We start from the raw sequence: 12098 nt of genomic DNA, 5'->3' as shown, positions 1-12098 counted from the left end.
GTCTTCTTCAAAGCCATGTCATAGGATTTAATCCAGACTAGGATATTCTGCACAAACACAGACACTTACTAAAGTAACCTCGACAACAAATAAGAAAACTATTCTTGGATTCACAGTGTCATAGAATCTCAGAATGATGCAGGTTGAGAAAGTAACTTGTTTTATGAGCAGATTCCTCTAAGGGCCATATTGACAAAGCTTGGATTCTACTCAAGTCCCTGCACCTTGCATTTCTAACCAGCTGACTTGTAGGTGGATTATGGCTTAATAATATCCTTCAGTCCCATGAGCTGTTATTTTCAGCAGCTGCTCCATCGGTGTCTCTGCCACCACCTATGAGACGCATGAAAATCAAACGATTTTAATCCAGTTCTTCATCCAGTTACACAATGGCACTTCTGTGATCATTGAGCGCTATGGACAGTGACTACAGGTCATGTCTAATGGCCTTTCTACAGTCTTCAACAATTATTTTTAATGATTTTTTCTGAATTCCTGTCATCAAAAAGAAAGATGCATAAATACATATTCCCTTTAGAATGCAATTAAACAGAGCTGCTATCCTCTTGATGCTGAGTTCTCAGCAGTGAATCTCCAGAATTATCACAACAGCCTTCTCTGTTGCATCCTACAACTGAATGGGTGGTGTAAGGGGGGAAGGTTTGATAATAATAATAGGCAGCACCTTCAGCTTCAATCAGTTGCATGTTCCAAGACCACAGATTGCTGCTGTGCACGAAGAAGGATCTGAAATGCAAATGATCAAGAGGCCATTAGAGACATTAAAGATTTAGCAGACATGCGTTCATCCTGTTTTTATTGTGGGGGGATAGAAGCACTAATCCCAAAGAAACAGATAATGAAATACAGCTACCATATTCTGCCTTTCACAGAGTAGTTATAGTCTCATTAGAAGCACTCTTACTGTCCAGTCTTTAATATTTCACGTAATTATTCCCCATGCAGATCTAACTTTAATGACTGTTATTTACACCAATGATTTTGCTTATAGGAAATGCATGAAAGGGAGATCCACCCCAGAGCTGTCTCCCCACACACTAACCTTCAGATGACTTTCCATTCAACCTGGGGCTAGTCATATGCTCTCCTCAAAGGGAAAGAGCACCCGAGAACTCTGTTGCTGCCATAGGATGAGGTGATCTTGGGATACAGGATCCTGCAATTTGGATTCCCCGAAGTAAAGAGATGATATAAACCTACTCCACTTTGCAGGGCATTTCTGATATTTACTGCTTCAGAAACTACAACAATCTTTATTCATAAAGTCATCCAATGCACGTGTAAGCCACTGGAAGAATTTTCTTGAGATTCCTTTAGTTTCCATATCTAGCCATCTTTATGATCAGCTTAATAAAGGTTAAAGCCCCTGCTTTTCAACTAAAATTGGATCTGTAAGTTTCTGTTTTCAGTCTGTGGGCTTTGAGACTGTGTTACTGTCACAGTCACATCATGTTATTTCCACCAAAACAGCTGGAGGTTTCCAGTGTAAGAAGCAATTACTATGAAAAGTGTCAATGTGTCATTCTCCCCAAGTCAAATACTTCATGTTATAGCATCTGACAAGTATCCAGCTCTCAGACTCCACCAAGATAAAAAAAAAAGAGCACACAAGTAAGTCATGAGAGAAAAGATCAGTTTATCCACTGCTATGGAAGCAAATTTTGACGTCGCTGACTGATGCCACAGCTGTGCATTTCTGGAGTTTAATTGCTTTGGTGGAAGACAGGGTTAAGTCTGCGTGCATGAATTCACTGACTGCCTTGACCCAACAATGCACTTAACAACAGGTGTCATTCAAACAGCACTCTAAATAATGACACACTCAATGCAAGCATTTTGGAAAGTGATAGTCACAACTTACAGAGCAGGACAGAAGAAAACGTTCTGGCTACCAAATGCACGGTGAAGAAATAGAACTAGTCTGTGCTACCTTTGAGACCTGAAAGACTCAACCACAGTGCTATGAACAAAGGACCACAAAATCATTCCACACAGCAAAACTAAGGCACAGTTTTAAGCTCTAGCAGGTGTTCTTTTCAGTATGTGGTATATCTACTAGCTCAATGCATCCAGTGGGGCAGTTGCATTAGTAAATAATAATGCACAGTACTGGCTAATAACAAGCCAGTGATGTGATCACATATTGCCAAGAGCAAGCAGAAGTCCCTACTGCTTCCCTATTAATTACTGGCTAATAGACACATTTAGCACATTAGGCCAGCATACCCAAGCATTCTGCAGCATTACCCTCCTTTAGGAGCACAGATACAACCCTGATGACTTTTCCTGCAGATAAAGTGGGTCTGCCACATGTGTGACAGGGGAGTGGACACTTTTCTGTATCAAAGGCTCAGACCATTGATTCAGAGCACCTGCACAGGTCCTGATCCAGTACACCAAGTTCTGAGGACGGACTTCCTTTCAGGAGCCTGCACAAGATGCACTGCACTCCAGGGAGGAAACAGCCTGGAGAGCGAATGTCTTTCTCTCACTATATTTTGGCACCACGAGGACCATGTTATTAATTTAGAACCTAACAGTTTGTGAAGTTATTTGGAGAGGAAACCAAGAGAAACTTCAGCAAAAAGCACTTCAGTATTTTTTAAGATGGTGTCAAGACAAGGAAATGATACAAAACATGAGATCCCAAATCCTGTTTTCTGCTTAGAAGAGGGAACCTCCTGCTAATACAGTATATTCTCCAGCAATTCATGTTACATTAAATTAATGGAAACTTTGAGCTGTAGCATATGCTTAATAGCTACAGTCTGGTTTTTAGAGCATTGATGCAACTTTCTTATCGTATACCGAAAAAAAACACACATGGATGCACTCATGTATGTCAGAAACACTCATGCAAGCTTTGATATTATTCAACAACATGTAATGTCCATTGCTAAGCAGTGCTTAAGGCTATTCAGAGCAATTCACAAGTTACCTGGTAAAAGTATAACATTTCTTCACAACCTAGAAAGATCTTTAGTGTTTATTAATTTATTAAAAATTATTAATTATATTATAATTATTAATTTATTAAAAATAATTATAATAAATCAATCATCAGTCAGGAAAAAGACATTCTTCCAGTCAGCCTAAGTCCAGCAAATGCTTGCTCCTCTACAACAGGGCTGCAGAATCCAGACCTCTCACACTGAGAACTGTTAAGGGCTCTCCTTCTGCTGTAGGACATAACAGGACACGGGGCAATTTTTCAATAGCCTTCCAGATTACAGACTGTCACTGACTCATTTACTAACCTTTGGTGACAAAACCCAAGGCAAGAAACACAAGGTCCAGTCCTCAGTGTGTGCCATGAGGAAGGATGAGGGTGGCATCACTTCTACTTTCAGAAGGTGCTACATACTCAAATATAAGAACTAAATGTTGCCAGCACGTCAAAATAACTGTGGAAATACAATTGCTAGTTTATAAAGATAATCAGACAAATAAATTGATATTACAGATGCTTTGTAAGTCCTGGTAATTCTGTTACACACTGTGGAATTATCTGAAAAATCCATCCCTGTAATCTGTACTAAAACTCAGTGATGCTGTGCAGTTACACGTTGCACACTCAGCCACAGGGGGTCATCCCTGTTTCTTCCCCCAACACTCGCAGTTGAAGCAAACACTGTATCAGAGCACTAGAAGATCACATCAAGGCAGCATCACAGCAATGAGGGGGAAAAGCAGTTTCGCAGACAGAATGGGAGACTGCTCATACAGCTTTCTCTTGCAATCCAAGAGTGACATCTGGTGGGACTGATGCTGCTGAACGTTGGGTTTTCTTCCTCATCTACAAGAATGAGATGTGCCTAACACTGAGGAACTGTCTGGCAATGCACTGAAGCTTCATTCCCAACGGCCCTTTCAGGGGAAAAATAGCCCAAACCTGCTAGCTGTGGCCATGAAGTAGGGTGTTTGTTCATGCAGAAACACACAAATTGTGATGCCTTCAGACATCACTATCTTAGCAATACAGGCGGAGACACTTCATATATGGGCTTTAAAACCAATGCTCGATTGTAGCTTGGAAGGAAAACAATGGGCAGTGGTATTGTAATCAGATGCACTCCGTTTTTCTGACCAAATTTGACAAGAGAGTATGAAACTGTGCCAAGGTAAGGACTACCACTGCAATGCCTAGCATCTGACTGTGGGCACTCTAGTACCTCTTTCCCATTCTTCATATAGCAAGCAGACATTTTTCAAGTAAATAATCCCAGATCTATTCATGAGAGCAGTATGAATTCTATCTTAGAAGAATAAAATCATATTTTTAATGAAAATAGTTCAGCAGCTGCTTTATGGAATTAACAAATTCAGGAATAGCCCTAAATGGAAATTAATAAGTGATTAGCAATGATATTCAGCAGAAGGAAAGGCCAACACAAGGTAAGGTCATGTCCTGGTTTTGGCTGTGATTGTTAATTTTCATGTGAGCAGCTGGCACAGTGCTGTGTTTTGGATTTAAGGTGAGAATAATGTGGATAACACAGCAAGGTGAGGGGAGATGAAGTTGTCTCCACGGGAAAAGAAATATTTCAGCTGCATTCTGAAACTTCATGCTTGCTCTATTAAAGGTGAACGCAAAAACGGTAAAACGGTGGAGCATTACTGCCACCTTGTGCTACACGAGATCTCTACAAGTAAAAAGTTTTCCATTCACCTGGGTTGGCTCGTTTATTTTTTTAACTCCTCTCTCCAAAACCACAAAACCAGAACCCCGAACTTCTGTCAGCCTGCTAAGAGCAGAGGGTGAGCGCTTCCATCTCACCCCCACCATGGGCACCTCTGGGTGTCTGGGCCCGAGTCCCATCCAGAGAGGGGAACCCAGTGCTCCTGGGGGGCTCTGCAGCCAAGCATCTCCATAGATGAGCCCCCACTGCCTTTTGACCAATGGTTCAGCACCTTGATTATCATCATTCAGTGAACTAAATGACCCGTGCCTTTCATTTATGAAATGAAGCTCCTCACCAGTGCTCCTCGTGGCATGGCTTTCCTCGTCTTGTTCAGTGGGAAGCAAACAACTGAGACAGTTTCTTTTCATTTATGTAGATCAGAGGTTCTGCTTCTGGCTGAAACTGAATGTCAGCACTCGCTTTACATGCACTCACGTTACATGGACTGGCAAAGTTTCTGCTTGTTTCTATGCCCAAACACATTTTCATTGAAGTTGTATTCTGATTGAGACTTGGGGTTTTTTGCTGCACTGATTTCCCAGGAAGATGTGAAAAGGGGATTTCATGATAATTCGCTTGGCAGTCACATGCAGCTCCATTGTGGAGCAGACCCATACAATTTATTACAGATAAAATTGAATAGCTTCTTCATAAATGGCACACAAAAGCCAGCAAAATGATCATAGAAAACGATAGGTATTCTACATCATACTTGAACAATCCCTGAAAGCTTCCACAAGATCAGACTTTTGAAGAAACGGCATCTGAATGAAACATGAATGCATTTTAACTGAAATATTTGGGAGCTGGTCTAGATGGCCTTCAGAGGTCCCTTCCAAATCTAAAGATTCTATGATTCTATGATATTTATCTCACCGATAATTTTGACTTTAAAAAAAAAAAAATTGTTTTTGTTTTTTTGGGTTTCTTTTTTTTTCATCTATTTTAATCCCTCATTTCCAAGATGGATATCAACTGAAAACTCATTTGAAAACACTTGACGATGATCGTTCACCCACAGCAGCTTTGTGTTGACAGAATTATGTCCGTAATTATGTCCTCTGTCCATAAATGTAAAAATATTTTCACAATTTAAACACCAAACAAATGCTATCACAGAGATGGTAAGAAAGGCAATTGGTGGTCCAGAAAATAAAGATTTTACTTCCACCTCTGAGTACGGAATCGATCTCTCAGAGGGAGTTAGGACTTATTTCTGAACAATCCTGGGCACCTGTCCCTGTCACAATGGAAAAGGCCTTCAAAAGATTGCTTCATTGCCACCTCTATGATTCTTACTTCAGAAAAGAAACCCAGAAAGGTTCTCTACCCAGTGGCACAGGAAGCTGCAAAAAACATGAAGTCTCCTCGTGAAAACTGCTTAACTTACCTAAGCAAAGCATTGACAATGTCCAGGTTTGTTCCTTATCCAAAACACACCCGGGCTGCTCTGCTGCTGCTTCTTTCTCACTAAGAAAAGAAAGTAAATCTCAAAAACTGTGCAGAATTAGTTGTTTGATGTTTTCCTACCCTCCATTCCCCTTTCTTGTTCTAGGTACCAACATTCAACAAAGGATGAGTACAAAATGGGAATTTTACCTTGCAGTTTCATTACTTCTGTCACTTGTTCTGCTAATTCTTAAGTTTTTCTACTCGTATTTTCCCCTCTTTTCTCTCAACGCTGCCTCTCCTCTTTTCCTGGCCCATGTGCTCGTGTTGTACTTCAGAAAAACAGCATTTAGGCTTGTGAATTTGGGCAAAACAAATCTCGTCCCTGCTCGGGCTCATTTGAAACTCTGCTGATGGAAGAACTTCACTCTGATTTGGGCAGAACAGAGACTAAACACGGAGCACTCAGCCCAGCCATCCTCAGTACAAACTACCACCACAGATGCACGCATGCCTCTCCTCAGCATGACTCCTTTCTGACAAAACCCTTCCCAAAGAGGAGTGAAAAACGTGATGCTTCCTTCTGCCTCACCAAGATGCCTCAAATAAAAGAAGCATTCAACTGCTTTTAAAGGTTTCCCATCACTAGAAACATCGTAATACTTTCTTAAATGATCTGTTATTCTTAGGACTCACAGCATCAGCCATGCCCAAGCTGCGGCCTGCAGGTTGCATGCAGCTCACCCCCATGCCATCATGGCGGCCCAGCTCCTCACACCAACCCAAAGCAGCGCGCCTGCAGCCTCCCCTGGGCTCGTGAATTTTCAGATGGAATGTGTGGAGTTGCAGTTAAAAATGTCATTCTGTCTCTTACCAGGCTTTACAAGCCCTCTTCTACCAGAAAGAAATGCCCCTTGCTTCACAGCTACGCAATATTCATGTCATCGTTTTGGCAGTGCGCACATTTGTGGACAATTATTGTCAAGGATGAACCACAGAAAGAGTGAAATTTCATCAAAAATCTCTGCTGAACACCATGAGAACTCACCAAGAACTGCAACCACTGCCAACAAACCTGACGAGGGCATTCGTGTCACAATAACAAGGTCACACATCCCACTAGTTTTACTTATTGCTCTCTTTTGTATATGTTTAAATAAAAACATTGAACATTAAAATAAGTTTTGTTACTTCATATACATTAACTATGCAATATATTTAGTGAGGGCTGCTCCAAAAGCATTGCCTCCTGTTTATGATGTTGGCCCACGATATCAGAGGCAGATGTTGGAGGTAAGGCAGTTAAAGGCTGAACCTTCCCACCCATATTCCATGACATGTTGCTACCGTGTGACAGACAGCAGCAGAGGGGCAGTCTGATAGAATGATGTCTGGCATGAAAGTGTGCATGAAGCAAAGGTGTGTCACTGAATTCCTCCATGTGGAAAATAGGCACCCAGTGACATTCTTCGATGCTTGGTTTGTAGAGACTGAACAGTGGATGTAAGTACAGAGAGGTGATGGGTAGAGCGTTTAAGCAGTGTTGACAGCCACAGTGGTAACCCCTCCCAGTACAGATTTTTACAAGCATGACATGGCTCGTTGCTGACAAAAAGTGCATAGATAATGATGGTGACCACATCAAAAAATAGTGTTTTTTTAGCTGAGAATTTGTCCTATCAAAGTGTTATTGGGCTCTTTGTATCCTTTGTCATTTCCATGGAAATAAGTAGGAGGCATTACTTTTGGAGCAACCTATTTATAAGCGGCATAAGGAAATTCCTCTTCACTCAGTGCAACCCAGAAGGTTGGACACCCCATGAGCAATATGATGGGTTTAGAGCATTCAGGCAAGGGAGCACTGCAAAGCTAATTGGCACACAGCAGCTGTGCCTTCCTTTTCCTTGCATGATGCTGCAGCTCTGCTCCTACAGCCAGCCATTTTGCGTTCACTTCAATGAAAGGCAGTCATCAGCATGACTCTTGCACGGCACGCTCGCTGACAAAGAACCTGCAGTGCTTTGCAATCCAGAAGAAGTAATTCTGACAGCGACTACAGACAGCCTTTGTGCACGGGGGGAAACACAGCACTACTGTTCACGCTGTCCTCTAGTGAACACGCGAAGCATGTGTGTTGTGACAGCCACCCACGACAGGAGCTTGGCTCTTACACTGAAGCTGTCGGCTCTCATTGTGTTAGTTCTGGACTCCTCCAGTTCAGTCCTGGCGCACAAAGCCAGAAATGTGACTGCCACACATATCATGGAAATACCAGCAACCAGTCAGTGATCTGAAAAACCAGCGTCTTAATAGAAAGTAACTCAGACATTTCCTGGGAAGACAGTTTTTGGACTTCTCCAGCATATCACAGCATAGTTTTTAAAGGAAGGAATTACCATTTTACGCTTGCCAGCTGCCAAGAAGCAGCTCTGACAAAGTAATGACACCTCTTGCACTGCCTTCTCTCTGATGCACTGCAAGCTTCAACATATTTTTATCACTATGGACTTCCATTTTATATTGCAACTGTGTAGCTCATATTCAGAAAGGTCATTCGCAGCTTAAATAACACATTTGTCTCCAAAAAACATGATAGGAGTTATGAATATTATTTTAGTTATGGATTAAGCGTGTTAATAGAATACTTCACCCTACTCCTGTTTTCTGAGCAACACGGCTACTCACAGCCTCAAAATGAACTGTGTAATGAGAGCAATTTCCTACAGTGTCAGGCTCCTATGGGTTTTGTACGAACGTCACAGATGTGGATAACATCCACAACTGATTAAGTCTGCTCTAAGTGGTACAGGAACAAAGTATGAATTAATCACCAGCAGAAGGGCAAAGGGTTGGAGGTGGTCAGAATTAAAATCTGTCACGTTTATCCAAATAAATCAGAGGTGAACGAATACATTGAAATACTCTGGTGTTTAAAAGTAAATCTGTTTTTGCAGAAAATAAATCAAATTCTGGATGCAAAGCAGTATGCTCTAGCAATACGTGAAGCAGATTTCCACTGCGTGAAAGACAACTTCCAAATTCCAGTTTGGGTTCTTGTCATAAATTCACGAAGAGCTTCTTGAAGCAACCCTTAACTCCTGTTCAGTGACACATGGGATACAGGAGCATATTCTGTACCAACTGGTGTTACTGGGTACCGTGGCAGAAAGGTGTTAAAGCTCACATGGCCTTCCTTCATGTGAATGGCCTCCAAAGGGCACAGGCCATACTGTGATGTTGTAACCAACAGCAGTGTATTGCTCCAATCATTCCTGTCCTCAAGAAACAGAGAAAATGTGTCTGTCCTAAAGCATGCGGAGGGATGAATGAGCTTGTAAACACTTACATGATACCAGCTGACATACAGATTAGAAGGTAACCACATTTGTTTCTGTCAAGTTGTATTCCTTGGAGCTTCAGCTAGCTAGAGAGTTAACAAGGCCAGCTTTCACCTCCCTGCAGCAAAGGTGGGGAGGTGGTTTGGTCAGAGGGTGGATCTTAGCCCTGGGCCCTGGAAAACCTCCTATCAGAAGTTAGGAACTGATAACACATATTCTAAATAAAATGCATCAAACCAAAGGGCCTCTGTGCTTTTCTAGCAGTGTCCTCTCATCATCAAACTTGGAATTGAAAATGTCATCAAGAAACTGCATATTATAGCTTGGGAAAAGGAGCTACTCTCTGCACAAAATAGAATGCATGAATGCAACTTCTATACATGCCTGAGGTGGCTATACTTCTAGTATCAGCTGCTACAATATCTGATGGCTTACAGATGCTCCATGCTCAGCAAAGAAGGGAACTGTTAAAATACGGGGCACTGCTTGCAGGCCAGCTCCTCCCAGTGTGCAAACAAATGTAGCATAAAAGTTAATAATAAACATAAGCAATCTTCCTCTTCTACTTCACAATCAGAATTCCGATCACTTTGCCCATATGGAACACAACTAAAACTTTGGAGTAATATATGGACACGCAACTGAAAGCAGACACATTCTGACTAGTTGTTGAGATCAAGACCTCCATAGGCTTGTGTATGGTATATCCACCAACCACACGTGGGAAACACAACGTAGGGCAATCTCAAAGGTACATTCAAATACAGACTCTTTATTTTAAAGCTCTGATTCCTGGCAGTCTGGGCTGGCTCAGCTCAGTTTTGTTGTTGAAGAGGGTTGAGGTTAATCCATTCCATGCAATGCAGCATTGCTTGGGAAACCCAACAGCTACAGCAGGTACTCAGGTCAGAGCAGCTCCACTCAACTACTGGCCCTGCTTCTGCATGGAGATACAAGGCCATCACAGTGTGACACAGCACACGTGCTGTACACTTGCTTTCTGCCCTGGGATCATTGCAGATACATCTGAAGTATTGCTTCCCACTGATAAGGCACAGTGTGGTGGTTGAGAATAATGCAATCACGCAGGAGATTTTTAGGCAAAACTTTTTAAGGGATTATTTGACCCATCCTTCCACCATCTGTGCTGCACGCTATGGCAAGTTCCCTGCTATTTAATTCAGAACAAAGAAAGCCAGCTCCAGATAGATAGTGACAAGGAATGATTTACTGTTCCCAATTTACACTTGGCCAAACCTAACAGTAAATACACGAAGAAAGCAGGATTGTGCACTAAGGTGCCGTTCTGCACAAACTAAAGCTCAAAACTTCACTTTCTAACCTAAAGTCAGGCACCTACAACAGGAGAATTTCACTTGAGCTTTTTTCTCCAGCTGCAGCTATCTGAAGAGCAAAGTAGAACATTAATCTAACAAGTTCAAAACTGCTTTCAAACTCATTTTTTATCACACTTCTCTAGGGGGCAGGGAAGGAGAACCATGCCATGAACCACTCATGGCAGACCCACAAAAGGAATCTTCAAAAACTGTTTTTGTGCATGCTGTATAGCAACCTTTATGTGGGCCTATCTGAAATTTCACACAGCTCCCTTGTAATCTGGAAGGAAGGCTCTGAGACCTGATGTCCACTGTGATATTCCAGTGTCTTCATTGAAGAAACGGATTCAATTTTCATGAAACACAACTTATTTTGACAGCTCTGTCCCTCCTCCATAGTGACAGACAGGACTTGTTACCATTCTGCACCTCAGTTTCCCCATCTGTAAAATAAGGAGGAAATCACTGCATCTTGCTTTATGACCTAAGATCTATCTGGGAAGAGGTGTTATTTGAAAGGTATGTGTTGCTGTGCCCCTGAAGTTTGCCTCCATAAACCTCTGCTCAGTGTATCAGGCAGTCACCTTGAATCCCTGAGTCTCCTGTAATCAAATTCTGGGATTCAGCACTGGGTGCCACAGAGCTATAAAATATCTTGTTTTACTAACATAAATAATGACTGTCGAGTTGCTTACACATGGCCAGGGCGGGGGAAGGAGCACACCACAATATTCTGTTAATTGCACTCTAAATATTAATGTAGCTGGTGACATTTACACCATTCTGAGTCACGCACTTCCAAACAATTGCCACACAAGTCCTTGTAAACAAGAGCAAATAAAATACGAGCAGTAGCAGAATGCAAAACATATCGAAGCTGCAGGATCAGCCATGCTAACGTGACAGCATTAGGACAAAACTTTCCTACAACAACCACCCAGTCAACACAGGGAGAGAAAGAAGAGTTCATGTCAGCAGTATGCTAGCAGTATTTCCATGGCAGTATGTAGGAATGTTTGAAACCCTGCACATGTTCAGAGCTGACTTGGTCATTCACACCTTGAAAGGTGTTGTTTTGTTCAAGCAAGGGTACTATTTTTTGTCATTATTAATCATGCTTAGGGCTTTATATATGAACCAAGAAGCCTTTGTTGTAGCTACCATCCAAGCACAAATTTACAAGCATTACTTACCCCTGTTCTTGCAAGTATACAATCATTATTTTAATAATCATGCATATATTTGAGACTTTATACACAGTTCTCCCATGTTACATGGCCTCCCCTTCATGTGGCATCCGTATTTCCATTGCCTCATGGAGGACTCCCAAA

This window comes from Lagopus muta, chromosome 20 (assembly GCF_023343835.1).
Source record: "Lagopus muta isolate bLagMut1 chromosome 20, bLagMut1 primary, whole genome shotgun sequence".
Classification (NCBI taxonomy): domain Eukaryota; kingdom Metazoa; phylum Chordata; class Aves; order Galliformes; family Phasianidae; genus Lagopus; species Lagopus muta.
Note: the sequence above shows the minus strand (reverse complement) of the source record.